The sequence below is a fragment of the Dipodomys merriami genome, unplaced genomic scaffold, assembly GCF_024711535.1.
Source record: "Dipodomys merriami isolate MVZ:Mamm:240054 unplaced genomic scaffold, mDipMer1.0.p SCAF_14, whole genome shotgun sequence".
Classification (NCBI taxonomy): domain Eukaryota; kingdom Metazoa; phylum Chordata; class Mammalia; order Rodentia; family Heteromyidae; genus Dipodomys; species Dipodomys merriami.
Window position 1 is genome coordinate 35,133,080 of NW_027202715.1, and position 19,581 is coordinate 35,152,660.

At 40.9% G+C, this 19,581-nt stretch overlaps 1 non-coding gene across 1 annotated transcript; it reads left to right on the forward strand.

The window, feature by feature from the left end:
• Positions 1 to 9,051: 9,051 nt before the first annotated feature.
• Positions 9,052 to 9,157, forward strand: LOC138826238 (U6 spliceosomal RNA). The gene has a single exon (XR_011371598.1). It is a non-coding gene; the product is annotated as a U6 spliceosomal RNA (small nuclear RNA).
• The last annotated feature ends 10,424 nt before the right edge of the window (positions 9,158 to 19,581 follow it).

Consider the following 19,581-nt stretch of genomic DNA (forward strand, 5'->3'; position numbering starts at 1 on the left):
TTACTCTCCTATCCTCGTGGCTCAGTTTTCTAACAGTATTGAGTGCATTCAAGGCTGCAAGTTTTTTGGCAACATATATCTGCAAGCTTTCTAATAGACTCTGCATTCCACTTCTCAAAATGTGGCTTCTCTGTATCTTGTGATTGAATTCCCATCTAACAATATCTTTGAACATTTTTTTGCTTCCAAAAACTAGCCAAATGCAGTGAAAATAACATGGACAATTTTTATTTAATGGAGTATGCTAAATGCTTCATTTTAATTATCTTTTCATGTTTAATCTACCTCAATGAAATCAGTACTGTTATAATTTTCATTTTATACAGAAAGAAAAAGATTAAGTAATTCACTATGAAATAATACTGTGTCTAATTGGCACCATCTTGGCCACATGGTGGATGACAGGGAATTAGGTTGAATTGCTGCCATCTTGTCTCCATGGTAGAGGCAAGGAAGTTCCACCCCAAGGTGATGGGCATGCCAGAATTCATACAGGCAGGAGCTGGGACTTGGACAATAGGTTACTGGATCTGCCAGTCTTGGGTCATGAACTCTCAAGCTCCCTGTGACCCTGCCTCCTGACCAGGACCCTATTTAGGCCCATACTAGCTCAGGCACCATGATGCCAGGCCTCATGTCTCATGTCTTGTGTCTCCTGGCTGTCCTCCAGTCACCATGGTGTCCTACTTTAGCTCCCCATTGGAGCTGATCTGGTTTGTTGACATTTTCTGCTCTTTGTTTCCTCTCCCGCTCTCATGGCTCAGTTTTCTAACAATGTTAAGTGTATCAAGAGGCTGCAGGTCTTTGTGACAAGATTCCACCTGCAGTGGCCAACTTTCTAATCAAGACTCCCGATTCAACCTCTCAAAATGTGGCTTCTCTGTTTCTTGCAAATGAGTTCCCATACAACAACTACAAGACACAGAGCTGGCAATTACTACAGATGTGCTTACATTTCAGCATCTGGACTCCTGATGGGTGAGACTATATAGAAAGTATTTTTGCTCTTGAAAGGATTGGAACAAATACAACTTCTGTATAGAAAAAACATTCTTGGTTTAGCTAGGGATGATGAACTTAACAAACAACATAAGTCTTTAGAAAAATCTCTATTACTGAAGCAAAGGCTCCTCTGATTCTAGAATAAACCTCTTTAGAAAAGATATCCAGGCAAGGAACTCTGAAAGAAATTTGTTCCTGCCTAGAAAGCATATAATGAATTGTGAACAACAGCAAAGAAGTATCTGCATTGCTGTGCTGAAAATGTTCTATCCCTTGGGTTCTTCTTCCATTCCGATTTCAAAAGAAGTTGTATTAGAGTAGAAATTGGGTAGAACTTTGGGTTCAATTTAAAATGCAGAATACCCAGATAGTGTGTCAATAATTCAATTTCTGATCATCATTATTCTACTAGGTGTGAATAATCTAAGAATAGAAGAACAGAATGAAATGTGGGGTACATGAATAAAATAAAACAAAATAAAAAATCCTCTTGAACAGTTCAGGACAAAAATCTCTTGATGCATTTTTTAATTAAAAATGTTTATCTTGAGAAAAAAAGAGATGACATGAGATGTTGTGTTGTGAAAGACTTGTTGGAATCATTACATTTCATGATGCTGATTTTCTGATTAATTTTGCAAAGCAACAATACTTTAAAAAATAAAACGAAAAGACTTAGAACTATTACTGTCCAAGAGTACAACTAGATTGCAGCCTTTAGTGCCTTTTTAAATAAGCAATAAGTGTTGGGAAATTGCTTGCATCAGAAACAGTCTGTGTGTAATATTGGGAAAAGAAGAGAGATTGGCACTAGAAAAATGTAGGAACATTTTATGGTCAGCCCAAATGCATGGTTATGCCTTATTTCTCATTAGAATAAAAACAATTCCAGAGCTAAAAGGAACATGGGAATAATTCTCTATTGAACTAGTTAGAATCCAGATTGGATGGTCCAAGGACAACCTGTGGAGCTAATTCTGTACATTACAAATCAATGCGAGGCATTATTATTACTCAAAATTCATTGAACTAAGACAGCCTGTGGTGCTTCTCTCTTGCAAATCTTAATACTTGGGAGGTGGAGATGGGAGGAATTTTACTGGAGGTCAGCCCAAGCAAAAAGTTAGTGAGACATTCACTTAAAAACAAACCAAGCATGGAGGTACATGCCTATAAGCCCAGCTCCTTGGGAGGCAAAGGTAGGAGATGGCAGTCCAAAGTTGTCTGGGTAAAAGGCGTAAGTCCTATCTGACAAATAAAGTAAACAAAGGCTAGGAATGTGGCATAGGTGGTAGAATGCTTGCCTACCAAGCATGAGGTCCTGAGCTCACCATAGAATTATTCAAAACAAATTGCCATTTGGCAGTTAACATATGATTCAGAAAATAATAGATTAAAGGATTCCTGGAGTCTGAGAAGGAAATCTGACCTCTAAAAGAATTTATGAATTCCGAGAAAGCTGTGCTAATAATTCAATATTTATTTGTGAGATTTTGAGTTGCACATTAATGATGTCTGTGCTTTCTTGAATGTATTGTGTATTTCAATTTAAAATTTTTAAGGAATACATACTTGTAGTAGTGTTTATGTAAGCATTATGCCCACCTTTGGTCCTCAGCTCCACCCAGACCTGAGCTCCTCCCTGCCCTGGAGTTCCTGCCTTATAGCTGGCCCTTCCCTCTCTCCTCCCAGACCCACCTGAACTCCCATCTACCTCACTTCCTATCCCCCAGACCTTGCTGCTAGCCAGATAGTGGAGGCTTCCATGTGCTCTCTCTCTGGGGCAAATATGGCTCCTCTAATAAACCTTGTAATAATCTTTCTCCTGTGCCTGCCTGCTTCCGCAGGCAGAGGACATCCTGGGATGGATGTGATGGATCTTTTCAGTTAACCACTTAAAAATTCTAAAGCCGGGTGCCAGTGGCTCAAGCTTGTAATCCTAGTTACACAGGAGGCTGAGATCTGAGGAATGTGGTTCAAATCCAGCCTGGGCAGGAAAGTCCATGAGACTCATCTCCAATTAACCACCAGAAAACTAGAAGTGGCACTGTGGCTCAAGTGGTAGAGCACTTGCCATGAGCTGAAGAGCTCAGGGGTAGCACCAAGGCCTAGAGTTCAAGCCCCACAACTGACAAAAAAAATCTAAAATAAAAATAAAGAGTTTCCTGGTTAAGTATGACTGTCTCTGCCTCTCTATCTCTGTTTCGATAGATAGATAGATAGATAGATAGATAGATAGATAGATAGATAGATAGATAGATAGATAGATAGATAGATAGATGATAGATAGACCTCAAAATATAGATCACATATGTATATATACAGAGTCAGAACTATTTATCTTGAGTTGATATATCTCCTTTTCTAGCACAGAATAAAGATGGTGATTGTGCTGTGTCTCTTAAGTACAGATCTGAGAATAGCAAAATTTGAGAATCAAAGGCAAAGAGGAGATGAACCTCTAGAACTTTGGAGAATGTGGCTTTCCAAGCAAAGGGATCTCCCAAGAAAAATACCCAGGCTGTGGTGCTTTTGGGGGTGTGAGCAGATATTGAGACTGTTAGGAAAATAGAGGAGAACCAAATAGGAATGGAAAAGGAATAGACTAGACTCAATATCAACAGGTTAGGACTAGTTACTGCTGGCAAAGGGCACAGAACTTCCTGCGGGTTTGGGCAAGTTACTGAATTTGGGGGTGGGCTTATATAGGACTTAATAAAGAAGCAGAAAATTAATAGGCCATGAACTCTTGGGGGCCAAGGGCAGTGTCCTTGGCCAGGCCCAGAGTGGAAAGCTCCACCTAGGGAGCCAAGGTCAGAATGACCTTCCTGCAGACAAGCACAAGAGCATACTTGTTGCTTTGCTTGACCTGGGGGAATAAGGCAGGAGTCAATCCTTCATATTCCATCTTTAGGTAGATAAAAAGATTGGGCAACAGTTTGGTAAATAAACTTCTTTTCCTGCCTGAGTACCATGTGGTGCTTGCTTTCCTCAGCTGCTGATTTAATTTACCTAACAGGAAACACATCTACCTTTAGGAAAATGTGTAATCATTGGCTCTCTTCTTCCACCATGGCTTCAGCTGAGAATTGAGAGATTCTAGGAGAACATTCCAGAAGACTACAACATGGAAGGGGAGACTTTGCTGTTATTTCCAGAGCTAGAATTTATAGACAGAGTGGCAAGATATAGTAAAAAATGATGAACTGAACAGCAATTACAAAAACAGAATATCTTGTTGAATCTGAATTACAGGAAAATAACAAGAAATTATAGTATAAACACTTCATTACATATGGCATATTTATGGTAAAATATTATTTTCCTTTACTGAACTTTAACTTTAACTGGACATCCTGTATTTTACCTGAAAATCTTATGTGTGGAATGTGTGGGTCTACAGGTGCTTTTCCAGGAATAAGAGTTTTCTCCTCTCAAGCTGTATAGAAAAATAAATAATATACATAGGTTCTAGAGCCTGTCTGACATTTGCCATGTTTTTATTCATTTATTTTTAAGATTATTTGTTGTATTTAAATTATATATGTTGCAGGTTAAGAAAAAAAAACTGGTGGTACTATTGTAAGGTAAATCATTCCAGAAGTCACATCTTAAAATATAGAATATTGGGGTCTTTATTATACAGTTAACAGGCTGCAGGCTGCCAGTTGTTACAAAGGCCTATAGCACATAAATACACATAACACAGCTAGGAAACATGCTAAAGAGGAAAAAACAAGAACAATACCAACAAGCCAATTCAGCTCCAATGGAGAGCTGAATTGGGACTCCATGATGACTGGAGATGAGCCAGGAGACAGGACACAAGACGCAATCACAGAGACACACGTGGCATAGAGTCCAGCAGCTAGGCTGGTCTGGGGCCTAAATAGGTCCACGCAGGGGGCAGGTCCTAAGAAAATTCCCAGTCCCAGGCACTGGACTGACAGATTCAGTAACCTATCAGCCAAGTTCCTGCCCCTGCCTCCAGGGGTCCAGGCATGCCCATCACCTGAGAGGCAGGTGATGGGGGGCAAGGGGGTGTTCTTCCCCCAGCATGAAGGCAAGATGCCAGACCCTACCATCCACCATGTGGCCAATATGGTGCCGGCCAGACCTGGCCTCCTTACTTCAGTACTAGGGCTTGCACTCAGGGCCTCACACTTGCTCTCATTGTTTGGCTCATGCTGTACCACTTGAGCCATACCACCAGCTAATAGTATTTTTTTCAACCTCACTTCAACAAATAGATTTATTGCAGATAGATATGTGCGCTCAGGAGTAAGACATGCTGAAAATGCTTCTAGCCATCGAGGACAGGGGCATAGCTTCCTAGGTGCAGATGCAAGCACAAGCCGAGTCAGACTGAAGAACCAGGTTAAAGGAGAAGTGTGTAGGCCTGTAGACATTTGGTGCTGCCTAAGCTAGAACTTGATGTTTCAGAAGTGAAGCAGACCTTAGATCCTGTGCGCAGGTGCAGATAGCTGGCAAGCCTGAGCGTAGGGGCCCAAGTACCTCTTTTCTTTTGTTGACATCTTTGCTCTTTTCCAGTAGCATTGGGTCCATATTGCTGCTGGCTCAGGGCTCCAAGATTTGGCTCAGGCTCTCTCAGCACAAGCCCCATATCCTTCCTAGGACCTAGGGAGGTGAGGCCCTAGGTATGAGGTCCAGAGCATTGTCAGGGGTTCCTTCAAGGTCCTAAGCTGCAAACCTGGCTGCTGATCACTGTCCTGTTTGGGACTGGCTAGGCCTGGCTTGCTGTAAAAGCAGAGAAGAAGCGGAGAGGGGGGCAGCCGCTACAGCAGACAGAGGCCCTATGCCAGGCTGCTATGGGCCAGAGTGACTTCAGCCTGCTGGATCATAGAGGCAAACCTCAATGCAAGGCTGACTTCCAAGGCCACTGGGTGCTCATGTACTTTAGCTTCACTCCCTGCCCTGACATCTGCCTGGATGAACTGGAGAAGCTCGAGCAGGTGGTGCAGCAGCTGAAGGCTGTATCAGCAGGATGGTGTATCAGCAGGAATGGCGTATCAGCAGGAATTGTGGAGTAAGAATTTCCAAAAACATGTTCCTCCATGTAAGCAACAAAAGTACTAGCAAAAGTTGTAAAAAAAAAAAAAAAAACAAAGCAAACAACAACCAAAATACCCAATGTGTTCCTAACTCTGGAACTTGATGAAAGTCACAATCCAAGCAATTTTTATTCAAGGCTGAATTTTTCAACCATTTATTCAATGGTTGAGTTTCATTTATAACAGCAAGATTTGTGGTGCTTTAGTTGTTTCCCATGCCCCTGGAAGTCTTGGAGGAAGGTCCAGCAAACAGTGAAAACCAGCATCTTGGCAACCAGTGGAAGCAGTAGAATGGGTTTGGGGTGCCCTCAACACATCTATCTCAGACAATTGTCATCATTTGGTAAGTCTAGAAAGGACAATCCGAGGGTATGTCTTCATTTGACATGACTCAGAGCTCTTTCATTTTGCAGACTTTGCCCTGGAAGTATATGTTGAAAACAATCAGATCAACGGCAATGACTTAAAACCACAGTGCCTAAGACAGCAGTAGTGGTTGGGGCTGACAAGAAGCTTATCCAAAATTTTTAATCTCATTATAAAATGAGGAATGAGATATCCATAAGGAGCTATGCAAAGGTCTTACAAACCCCTGATGTCTGAAAGTCCATACATGGGTGTGAAGTGGCACACACACTCAGAGTTGTGTTTATGGCCAAGATAGATCTGAGAAGGCCTCACCCCACCCTTTAACACTAATAGATCTTAAAGTCCTGCATAAGCAAGAAGTGAAGACTATGGCTGAACACTAGTAGATATGGATTTTATGGAATATGAATTGTCTCTCAAAGGAAAAAAAAGAAAAAAGAAAGGGATACTCTAAAAATATTAAAGGTGGAAAATTAACTTTCCCTGATCACTACTCTTTCTACCATTCAGTGGCAACAATCATTAGTTATTTTTTTTAAAGTGTGAATATCTTATCTAGTAGTTCTATTGCATGTGTCATGCCTGTGTCAACTCTGTGTGTGCATGTTGTCTGAAAGGTTAGCCCACAAATCCAAGCCAGCTTGAATTTGCTGTGGGAAAACAAGTAGATAAACAAGTCAGCCTTTGAGAAGGGATGATACAGGAGAGAAGGAGCAAGACTGGATACATGGAAATTAAGACTTCAAATCTTGACCACAGGCAAGGTGGGTTTTGAAGGCAGAGGGCCGAGTCTTCTGACATGGAGCAAAGAACAGAGAAGTATGGGAAATGAGGACAGTCACCAGGATCATGTGATGTGTGAGATAAGATGCTAGGCTGTGAGAGAGTTGAGGAAATTGTATGTGTTGGGGAGGGAAACAAAGAGTTTTTATCTCAGTGCTGTGGGCATGCAGGAAGACCTCAGCAGAGTCTTAGGGAGGGTTCGGGCTTCAGTGGAATACTGAGATTTTTCTGGAGGTTTGATAACTTTTACACCTTCATTTCCCAAACCTCAAGCAGGGTTGGGGAGCAAACATTCAAGGTTATAGATGGGCATTGAGGCCCTTTCCTGTTTAATTAACTACTATAATCCTACAGTGAAGAAATTAGGTCATTCTTATTTTTTGAAAAGCCATTTCAGTGTTGCTTTGCGCGTAACAAATACTGAATTGATGATCTCCTATCTACCCTTTAAAAAATTGGGCTCTGGTGAGAAGCCCAGAAAGCTGCTTTCTCCTGGCTTCTAGCCTAAGGTTTCCTTTATATATTTCACAACTTATTTACTAACTTCACACTCTGTGTGAGAAGTTAGGCGAAAGAATGAATCAGATATTGTTGTGCTCTCGGGGAGCTTAGTGCTATGATTTAAATTAAAAAGTAATAGCTTGTCCTGGTGGCTCTGATCCCGATTGTAAGAAAACAGGGAAGACACATTTTGAGAGGTCGAATCGGGAGTTGGAAAGCTGGCAAATGCAAGTAGGCTCCTCTCCCAAAGACCTGCCCCTCAAATACATTTAACACTTAGAAAACTGATCCATGACAGCAGGAGAGGAAAGAAAGAGCAGAAAAACAATACCAACAAACCAGATCAACTCCAATGGGGAATTGAAGTGCGATGCCATGGTAACTGGAGGAGAGCCAGGAGACAGGAGACATAAGATACAAGACATGGGGTAAAAGGGCCTGAGCTGGTCTGGGGCCTACATAGGGTCCTGATTAGGTGGGCAGGGTCACAGGGAGCATGAGAGTCCATGACCCAAGACTGGCAGGTCCAGTAACCTATTGTCAAAGTCCCAGCCCCTGCCTCTAGGAATTCAGGCACACCAATCACCTGGGAGGTGGGACTTGACCTTCCGCCACTGTTAAACCCAATTCCCTTTCATCTACCACGTGGCCAATATGGTTAGACCTAGTGTCCTTATTTCCAGTCATGTTTGTAATCCCAGGACTCTGGAGTCCTCCTCTTACCCGCAGTTTCCCAGCTACTTTTTTCTTTCAGGATTCAGCTTGTTACCACTTTGAGTAACTCCCTTTCTCTTTTATTGTTTCCTTTTTCTTAGATCTGAGCCATTTGCTTTCTGTCTTCTGGCATGCCTCCAAGAAAGTCCACAATTGCACACATTTATTTTGCAAAGAATGTAGCCTTTTCTATTTCTCTCTGTCTGACTCTTTCTTTTCTCCTTTCTTTCAGATCAGGCTTACTCCCAAAAAGTCTGTCAATATATTTCCCTAAACAAAACATCTAATTTGAACAAATTATCTCACTACATATGAAAGTTGTTGCTGTTCTTTTTGTTTTGTTTTGTTTTTCAGCAGTGATGACTTTTGACCTTAACTGTGAAGTTCTTTGTGTAATAAATATCACTGGCTTTGATCTATCTTTAACCCGTGGATGCTATGGTTTGGATGTCTTCTTCTTCTTCAAAAAAAAGGTCACTCAATAGTGTTTGGAGGTAGGGACTAATAAGAGGTGATTAGGTAAGGTAAGTAGAGTAAATGAATTAATGAAATCATCACTGAAGTAGATGCATTATCATGGGGGTGGTGGGTTCATTATAAAAGGGAATTTGTGCTTGCTTTGGCAGCACACAGAGTAAAATTGGAATGATACAGGGAAGATTGCATCACTCCTGTACAGGGAGGACTCACAAATTTGTGAAGTATTCCATATTTAAAAGCAATTAAAATGTTAAAATTTTTATTGTAAAAAAGGGAATTTGACCCCTTTTTCTTTCTCCTTCTCCCTTGCCCTCCCACCTTCTATGAATAGACCCTCCTCAATTGCCAGACCTATACTTAATCTTGGCAGAGCCTTCAGTACTGCGAGAAATAACTTTATTTTCTTTATAAATTACCCACATTTGGGTACCTGATGAACTAAGATGCTGGTCCAGCATTGGAGTGAGATATAGGAATGAGTTAAGGATTCTTCCATATACACTGTTTGAAAGTAAATTTAAATGATCAAAAGTATAAATGTAAAAATGGGTGAACCAAAACAGCTACATCTCACCAAAAGGTCACATGTACTGTTGTACAGTGAAAAAACAAGAGAAGCCAATTTTGAGAGGGCAAATCTTGGAGTCTTTATTAAAAGGCAGGCGACTGCATGGTGGACTCCTGGCCCAAAGACTGCAGCCAACAAATACACTTAACACTGTTAGAAAACTGAGTCATAAAGGCCAGAGAGGATAGAAAGAACAAAATCAATACCAGCAAACCACTTCAGCTCCAATGGAGAGCTAAAGTGGGATGCCATGGTGACGGGAGAAGAGACAGGAGACAGGAGACAGGACATGAACTTGGAGACACATGGCATGGCGTAATGGCACCTGAACTGGTCTGGGCCTAAATAGGGTCAGGGCAGGGGGCAGGGTCACAGGAAACTGGAGTCTCAGGCACTGGACAGGTTTGGTAACTTTCACAGGTTTAGTTACCTATCAACCAAGTCCTGGCCCATCTCCTGTGATCTGGGCATGCCTGGAAGCTGAGGGCTTCACCTCCTCCCCACCCCATGAAAACAAGATGCCAGACCCTACTATCCACTATGTGGCCAATATGGCCCTGGCCAGACCCAATCTCTCTACTTCAGTATAATCATATTAATATTCCTGTATTGCAAAATCAGGAAAAGGAAGCTCCAAGCATTCGATTTATTTTTCCAAGTTCATGAGCCTAGTAAGTGGTTGGGCTAGGCCTTCAACCCACATTCCTGATTCAAATTACCATTTTCTTTTAGTGATACCACAAAGCCTGCAGAGTTTCCCTTTCAATTTAATATGTTTCCTTTTAATCTAAAGGAAAAAATTGAAGGTTGTTGCAACTGCAAATACTTTACATTTCTTCCTAAGTGTCATGATTGAGTACAACTGGAGTTCAATTCGTTTTTACAATAGAAGTTCCCAGAGAGTAAACAGAAAAAGAATGGATGCATTCTTGAAGCAGAGCTTTGTTGTTTTTTCTGTATGAATCAGCATGCAAAATACCTAGCAATGTTGTGACTTTAATACTTATGGAAATCAGATTGGCCTCTTCCATGACAGATGAAATGGGCATCTTGATGGCCCTTATTATTTCTTGTAGCTTGAGTTCCAGCTATGTATTCAGCCAACAGTACCACCTTAGTAGGGCTGAAGAGGGGTCCTTCTAAGAGAATATCGCTAAAAGCTCTGATGCTAGACTCATCATTCTCCAATCATCATTTCTATTGTTCCCTGAAGACCCTGAGAAAAGGGACAAAGGAATATGGTCTTCTAGACTTTAGTTCAGTTGGGGATCAGAATGGAGCTGTGCCATTCATTTATGTATTCATCCAACAAACATTTGAACATGTTATATGCCCACTTGGTGCCAGGCTCTGGGAATATGCTAGCCAAAGATTCAATCCCAATCCTCATGGATCAAGTAGAGAAACCAACATAAAATGAATGCTATAATTACACAAACAACTCGTGTCGCTTTCCCCACAGCCTTCTCTTTTCATCTCCCACTAATTTTGCTGAAGAACACAGCAGCTTCCTTCTTTCCAATAAATAGAGTATTAACTTTACATCAAAAGCACGAATGAGCAGCACAGGTATTAAATAAGATGCAATAGGAAACTCCCATACAAAAATCTTAGAAAATCACTCTATACATCTTACAGAAAACTCCTGTCCAAAATCCCAGAGAAATGTCTCCCCTCTACAAAATATTCCAAATTCTCTTTGGATGTGTCTAATCTCCAACTTAGATTCTTTTGGGCTCTGGATGGTGTTCTGGACTTTGCAGACTGTTTCCTTCTTCCTACCCACCGCCCCTTCCCCAGCCAGGAAACTTTCTCTTCCTGTCATACACCTTTACACCACCCCCATCCTGGTGAGCAGTGTAGCTTTGCTTAGAGTCTCCCTCCAGCCTTGCTGGCTGGCAACATCACACTTCAGCAAAGACAGCTTTTCCAACAGCTGGAACCCATCATGAGTGTTTGGGACTAGAGGTATATATAATATTGGAAACTGATTTTGCTCTACTTAAATAGGTAGTAATTATAATTGTGGTCATTTCCTATGGGGAGAAATACAGGTGCTAAGACTGAATAGGAGTCCAGCCTGGTGAGACAGCCAAGAACAAGCAGCTGTGATACAGCTTGCCAGCAAGGTCAGGTCTCAGCCTCCTGACTCAGCCTGTGTCTAAACCGGAGCAGCCACAATGACTATCTGAATAATTCTCCGGGAAGAGTTTCTTCCTGAATGACTGGATTCACATGGGATGAGAAACTGTCTCTCTCCACTAGGAAACAGAATAAAACAACTGACTCACATTTCACACTTCTGTTTTTGCTAAGCATAGATGATAATGTCTCTGTTACTCAGCTATGAGCTAGAGCTTATTCTGCTTTTATGACTGACTGATTTGGCAAGGAAGTTTAGATTCAGGTATCAGGGAACCAAGAAAGTATAATTGTGGTCATTTTCTAGGGTGGGGGGAGTGGTACAGGTGCTGAAAGACTGAGCTGAGTTTTGGGTCCTAAACTCCGTGTCACATGCTAGTATGGGGGCCATTCCTCTATCTGGTGAACTGCTCCAACTCTTGCCAGAGCCTAAAGAGATCCTGTTGATTCACAAATTCTCCTCCACCAAAGTTCATCTTTTCCTGCATATCTTGTGAAGGAGGTACAAATCCCAGACACCCTGTAAACAGGTATAATAGCCTAAGTCCAAAAACTAGCCAGAGTCTTTGGGAACCCTCTGGGGAGGCTACTTACAGAAGTCAGAGCTTGAGAACGTACAGCAAAAACTAAGCTTAGGGTCAAACTTAGAACCAAAAGCAAGAATGGATTTCTGTCAGATATGGTGGTTCATACCTACAGTCTCAAAAGCATTGAGAGTTTGAGACCATCCCAGGCAGCCATGGAGGTTCTCAAAATGGGAGATAGGTTGTATCTCATGTTTAAGACCCTGCATTCAATCACCAGTACTTCACATATACACAAAAGTAAGAATAGTCTCCAGATCTAGATGGTCCACTAGAACGGTCCACTATCTGTGGGCTAGAGTGTGTGGGAAGCGGCAAAGACTCAAACCTGAACTTACATGCTATTTAATTGTTTATACTAATTAAGACAGTCAACAGGATCCTGCTTTTCATCTTTAGCATTATTTCATAAACATTTCTTCATGTCATCCATATTGGAAATATTACAGTTCACAACTTGTTCCTACAAAAAAAAATCTGCGATTTATAGGTTAACAACTTTGTTGTGCTCTGTGGTATATCCACAGATAACATAATATTCCAGTTAGGACATGCCATACTGAGGTGACAAATTTGCTTTAGCCGCACCATAACTACTAGCAGGGAAAAATTACATTCTCCTCACTCATATAACAGCTTACAAGATAGGACTCTGTTGTTTTAGAACCCAGTTTGCTAATTAAAAGGTGATCAATTTTTGCCCCCTTTCTTCATATTTGCAAGACTAAAAATTGACTGATTAAACCCCTTGTTGGCTAAGACTCCAGACTTAACTGTATTTATATAACGTAAGTCTCTTCATTTTTTTTTTTTTTATAGCACTGGGAACTAAACCTTGAAACAGTTAAGCAGGTTGGCTAGAATCAATCAATACCAAGATTCAAACCAATGCTTGTCCAGGTTTAAATCTAAGGATATAACTGTTCTGATGATGAATTTGATTGTCAACTTGGGTAGATAGAGAGACAGTTGGGATATTAGTAAAGAACACCTCCAGGTGTGCTATTGAGAGCACACCTCTATTGAGAGCAGAAACAGAAATGACTGGATCATGAGGGCTCTAACCTAACCAATGGTTTAATCCATTGATGGATTCAAATTTTGACTAGCCTGTTGGAAGACAGTGGAACTGTGAGGAGTAGAGCCTCGTTGGAGGAAGTGGCTGTTGGGAGCATGCCTTCCAATTGTCTGTCTTGGCCTTAACCCCTTCATTATTCTGCTTTCTGGTTGTCATGAGGTGAGCTGCTTTGCTCTGTTGTGCCCTCCTGCCATGCTGTTCCGCCTCCCGAAGGCCCAGAAACAGCTGGCCTGGACAGAAACCTCTGAAACTGTGAGCCTAAGTCTTTCCTTCCTTTAAAGGTGTTTTTGTTTTGTATTCTTTTCTTTTTCAGTATTTTCCACAGCAATGAAAGACTGGCACCACCATTTTGCTCTTTTCTAGAATGTCATATATCCTCACAAATCTGCTGTTGCTTGGGTTCATTGTGCATTGACAGTGCATCTTGGCTCTTCTCTCTTCCGTAGAATGCTATAATAAAGAAATCTATTTTTTTTCACTGAAAAACTCTTTACCAGTATAATTTTACTGTGATCACTCTTTGTTGACTCTTTTATTCCTGATTAGATCAAGCTGAATCCTGTACCAAGTAGAGGGTTCTGATTTAAAATTGATCATCTCAAGGAAATGGAAAGTTACCAATCAGTTTGGATGATTCTTTAGAAAAATCAGTTCTGCCTAGGCCTGACCCAATTTGAATCCTGAATGAGAAGAAATCACAGGTATGAGGAAGAAGGCTTCACTAGAACCTATTAGAAGTTCACATTAATTAACCAAGGCTCTCATTGATGTCAAAATGGGGAACACAGAAAGAAAGTCTTTGACAAAGAGGACATCTTTAGTGTTCTCTAGGACTCAAATAACTATTGCTGTGACACCAGCCCTGGGACCTGCAGAATGACAATATCTCAGTCAGTTGAAATTCTTGAAGAGAGTGATTTGTTTTATTATTTAAATTGTTAAGCTTTTGTATATACTCAACAGTTATTTCTCCCAAACTCCCCCCCCCAAAAAAAACACAAAATAAAACTAAAAACAACATTGTAGAAATTGGAAAATATTTTAACAGCATGAAAGTTCAATAAAGAAACTTTAAATATGTGAGCCAGATTTTGTAACTCAGTGCCTATCAATTATCTCTTTTATGTCCTGTGAATGATAGGTGGTTCTGAGTTGCAAGAACCAAGAAAACAGTGGCATGAAGACCATATCAAATAGATTTAAATATATCAGATAATGGAAGCCAGAAGATCAAAGATGGAAAGAGGTAAGGGTAGAATCAATACCATGGTTCATAAAGCTGGTTGAGAAGTGTTTCCCCTGCAAATCATTCATTACAAAGGATTCACTTCATAGGGCAAATATGCCTCTTCGAACTTCCTGAGGCTACCTCTTTCCTTGGCTCCCAGACCCTTCCTCACATCATTCCAACTGTTTCCATGATCAAATCTCTCTCTCACATATGACCCTCTTATCACCCTCTTATGAGGACATTTTTTTTATTACAGTGGACTGACCTCCACAGTCCAGGATTACTACCCCAAGGCAGGTTCTTAATTTAATCTCATCACTAACCTTAGGATTTTCTTTCATCATATGCCCAAGGGTTGTGACATGAACACCGCTGAGGTTTTCCTACCATTATTCTGTTCATTGTAGAGCAATTCTATCTTTCATATAAAGGAAAACACTTTTACTTCCCAAGTAAATATTAGACACAATTCAAAGACCTTTGATTGAAGATGCATCCTTAGGCCTAGAAAGTAAGGATGCCATCAGATATGGAAACTCAGCATGTCAAAAATACATTGTATTTTCTAGACTTTAAATTGGGGAATGTAGGAATGTATATAAGGGTATCTACTTTAATAGTCTTTTATTATTTATTCTTATTTTTATTTTTGTTGGTCATGGGACTTGCACTCTGGTGCATCCAGCAGCTCTTTAACTCAAGGCAAGCACTCTACCTCTTGAGCCACTGGGCCACTTCCAGTTTTCTGGTGATTAATCAGCCTCATGGGACTTCCCTGCCTGAGCTGGCTTTGCACCATAATCCTCAGATCTCAGACTCCTGAGTAGCTAGGATTATAGGCATGAGCCACCGGTGACCAGCTTTAATAGTCTTATGTAAACTCTTAGACCATTTATACTTCAGTGCATAATTTGTTTTCAAAAATGCATGGAATTACATATAATGATAGAATTTTCCATATTAATAAGTGTAATTTTTCTTGAGGTTGAATTGTCTTGAGAATTATTCTATTTAAATGTTTTTGAAAAAAGGTTACCCATCTTCTCATTAAGGTTAATTATACAAAACATAATCTTAGTTAACACACTTAGCAAATGATGTCTTTATAGTAGAGCAATAATTATTTTGTCAATCATATATAATGAACAAATAGAATTATCATCTTTAAAAATTATGCTATTGGGGCTGGGAAGGTGGCTCAGTGGGAAAGTGCTTGCTTTGCATGCATGAGGCCCTGGGTTCAATTCCTCAGTACCACATAAGCAGAAAAAGCCAGAAATGGTGTTGTGGCTCAAGTGGTAGAGTGCTAGCTTTGAGCTGAAGAGCTGAGGGACAGAGCCCAGGCCCAGAGATCAAGCCCCACAACTGACAAAAAAAAAATGCTAGGAAAGCTCAGTGGTTATTAGAGGGTTATTGGTTAGAGAATAGAATCGGTATAAGACATATTTGTACTTAATGCACGTACACACACATTTGCATAGTCAGAAAAACAGTAAGAGGATATTCACTTAAACAATAGCAAGAATTGGACTTTTATCTCTGTTTTTAGCAGAGGTCTATATAGAGAGAGATTATAAGTTTTCTTACCAGATTTAAAGTACATTTTGAGTAAACAATCTGTGTGGGATGTAAAAACAGGACTTTTCTTCTTGTTTCAGAACTGGCTAGAGGGTTAGGTAATAAACACTTGGTATTTATGGGTATCTAAAGCAATTAGAGCAAGCGCCTCAGCAGGGCAAGGCAGATAAAATATATAATTCCCTCTAATCTACACCAAGATATGCAGACCACTGTAGGAAACAAAGCTCAAGGAGAATTTTTGAAGTCTTGTAGAGAATGCTAAAACTTTCCGTCTTTCTTCTTGAGGGGAATCTCCCTAAAGAGAAATAAGTAAAGGGGGTAAGTAGAGATTATAGGTACAAAGAAGATGTAGGACCTCAAATTTTGTTTTCTCCTCCGCTTCCTTCTTATTTTGTAGAACTTCCCTGTATATGTGGACTTCCTATAGTGAATTGATCTTCAACATGGAGCTAGACTCAGAATACCTTGTTGTGGTCTCTACTCGAAGGCTTGGTTGCCAGTAAAGAAACCCCCAGAAGCAGAAGGCTAAAGGATGAACTCAAGCAGAGTTTGAACTCCTGTATATTTGCTTTTCTGAGGCTCCAAAGAAGTCACATGTAGATCTTATGGACTTGGCAGTCTTTTTAGTTCAATGATCACTCAGAAATGGTCACTGTATCCATTGGGTAGGCCTGGTGAAACATACTAATGACTTAAAAAGCAAAACTTTATTTTCTCTCAGATCCAGAAGCTGTTAAACCCAAAATCAAGGGTTCGTTACCTTGAGGCCTCTCTGCTTGGCTTTACATGGTTGTCCCTCTGTGTAGACAAATCCTTGGGGTCCATTTTGGGGCCAAGTGACACAAGACAGATTGGATTAAAGCCCCTTCTAATGGCCCCAGTTTTAACCTAATCACCCCTTAAAGGCCACTTGTGCTATTCCTAACATGGCAGTTGTCTTTCCAAAACTGAAGGAGAAAGCAAGATGAAAGTCACAGATAAGAGGTCACTTTGCTCTTGGAAGATATTTGGTAATTTTATAGTCATTCTTGTTTGCCCCCACTGTGTGTGGAGGGTCTAGGTACTCCTGGCATCTGTCTGTAGAGACCATAGATAGATAGTGATGATCAGTCTTCAATGCACAGGACAGCTCTCACTGTAAACATGGCAAAGTGTCCACTGGGCTGTGGTTCAGAAACCCCAATTTGTTGTAAGGTGAATCATCCCAGAAGCCACATTTTGAAATATAGAATATTATTATACAGTTAGCAGACTGCAGGTAGCCAGTTGTTACAAAGGCCTGAAGCACGCAAATACACATAACACAGCTAGGAAACAGGCTAAAGAGGAAAGAAAGAGCAAAAGTACACAAACAAGCCAACTCAGCTCCAACGGAGAGCTGAATTGGGACACCATGATGAATTGGAGACGAGCCAGGAGACAGGGCACAGGACACCACCACAGAGACACAGGTGGCATGGCGTAATGGTGGCTAGTCTGGTCCAGGCCTAAATAGGTGCGCGCAGGGGGCAGATCCACAGGAAATTCCCAGTCCCAGACACTAGACTGACAGATTTGGTAACCTATTAGCCAAGTGCCCGCCTCTGCCTCCCGGCATCCAGGCATGTGATGGGCAGGAGGTGTTCTTCCCCCAGCATGAAGACAGGATGCCACACCCTACAATCCACCATGTGGCCGACATGGTGCCGGCCAGACCTGACCTCCTTACTTCATCATACGTGTGCTGACATTGTGCAACACCACATAGATTATCCCAGTCCTCCTATAACCTGTAAGGTAAGAGTTATCACGAGAGAGTATTATTAAAACACTGGGTCTTAGAGGAGTCCTCCAGCTACCACATAGCAAGAGAGGCTGGATTTGAGTAAAAGTAGGTCTCGGGCCCTTACCTGGCTCTCCAGCATGAAGCAGGGGCAGAAAGGTAAACGAGAGAGTAAGGTCAGGGAGAGGAAAGGGAAGAAATGTCCTGGCAGGAAATGTTCTAGATGCCATTTTTGTTACCTCAATTGAAATTTGCAGACCAGATCAGGCTCTGTTCTCTGGGAAAGGACAGCTTGGCAAGGTCCTGTTTGCGTCAGAGTTGAGCAAGAGCTGTGGATCTCTGTGGTCCAAGGAACCCACAGTGCCTACACTGCTGAGTCCTCTCCCTTCTGCCAGGGGGCCCAGCTGTGCTCCTGATGAATCAGTTCATTCTGCTCCAAGGAACCACACTAAAGAGCCGCTACCTTCTGCCTTTAAAATGACAGGCCTGTTTCTACACCCAGGCCTCCCCACTAGTAAGATAACTGTGAAATCATCTCATAGCTGTGATTTACATGCCTTATCATTTCTGTCTCATTGGGTTTTCTACTTCACGCCCTTTGGGATTTATTTCCTTCCAAATGCCAGATTTTGAAATTTTCTTTTTAAAATAATCATATCATCTTGAGATAGAATCTCCATCTTAATCACTCCTCCCAAAGTATCTTTCTAGTCAGAAGAAAACTTTTTTTATTTTCTTTGGGGATTTTTAAAAAATGTCATCTTGGGAATGGAACTCAGGGCTTTGTGTACACTAAACACACCCTCTGAGCTCCACCCCCAGCCCTGGTTAACCTCTTTGTGTGAAGGAATGGAAACATACAAATCTATTCAAGGCAGTTGTTAAACAATGAGAGGCTGTAAAGTCATGGACTTCTAGAAGATTTGTATTGAAATCTTTTGGATTTGTAGCCTGTATGAAAGTTCTTAGTTCTTACCTAAAGTTTTATATAAAAGAAAAATTTGGCAGGGGAAATTGTTTTCTCCACCCTCGGGCTACAAGAATAAATGAACCTTTTCATTAGCAGAGAATTGGTAGGTGTGTACCTGCTGGGATTTTAAAGGGCACACATTCTTTGGGTAAATATGGCCTTGGCATATAGCCACTGTCACAGGAGCATTGAGTGTTGTAGTTTTAGTCTGATAAATGTTGGCTCACCTTATTCTTTTCATGACCTGTCGGGCTGGGGTAGGGAGAGTTCTTCTCAGCCTTACTAAGTCCTTAACTATCAGCTGGTATCATACCAACTGTATCTAGAAAGAGATGCATTCTACTGGAAAACAGTACTATCCAGGAATTTTTTTTAAAAAATGTGTAGGGCTCTTTAAAAGCCAAGAAGAAAACGTAGCAAGCAAAGCTACACAAAAGAAACATTATGTGATATCAAGTTGTCTGTTCCTTCTGTAGGGTTCTTTCTGATTGCTGCCTTGTTGGCATGGTTTAGTTCTCTCATTTAGGTGAGCAGTTTGTTTTGGAAGCTTTTGTTGGAAATAATTTTTTATCCAGTGTTATGTGTTTTTCCCCTCTCTGATCCTTTAATTCTTTTAGTTTTTGATTATTGTACATAGAAATTCATTACAATTCAAGTGTTTTTTTTTTTCTGACACTGGCTACAATAAGAAATTGATTTATATTGTGACACAGCACAATGCATATTACATGCTTATAAAACTAA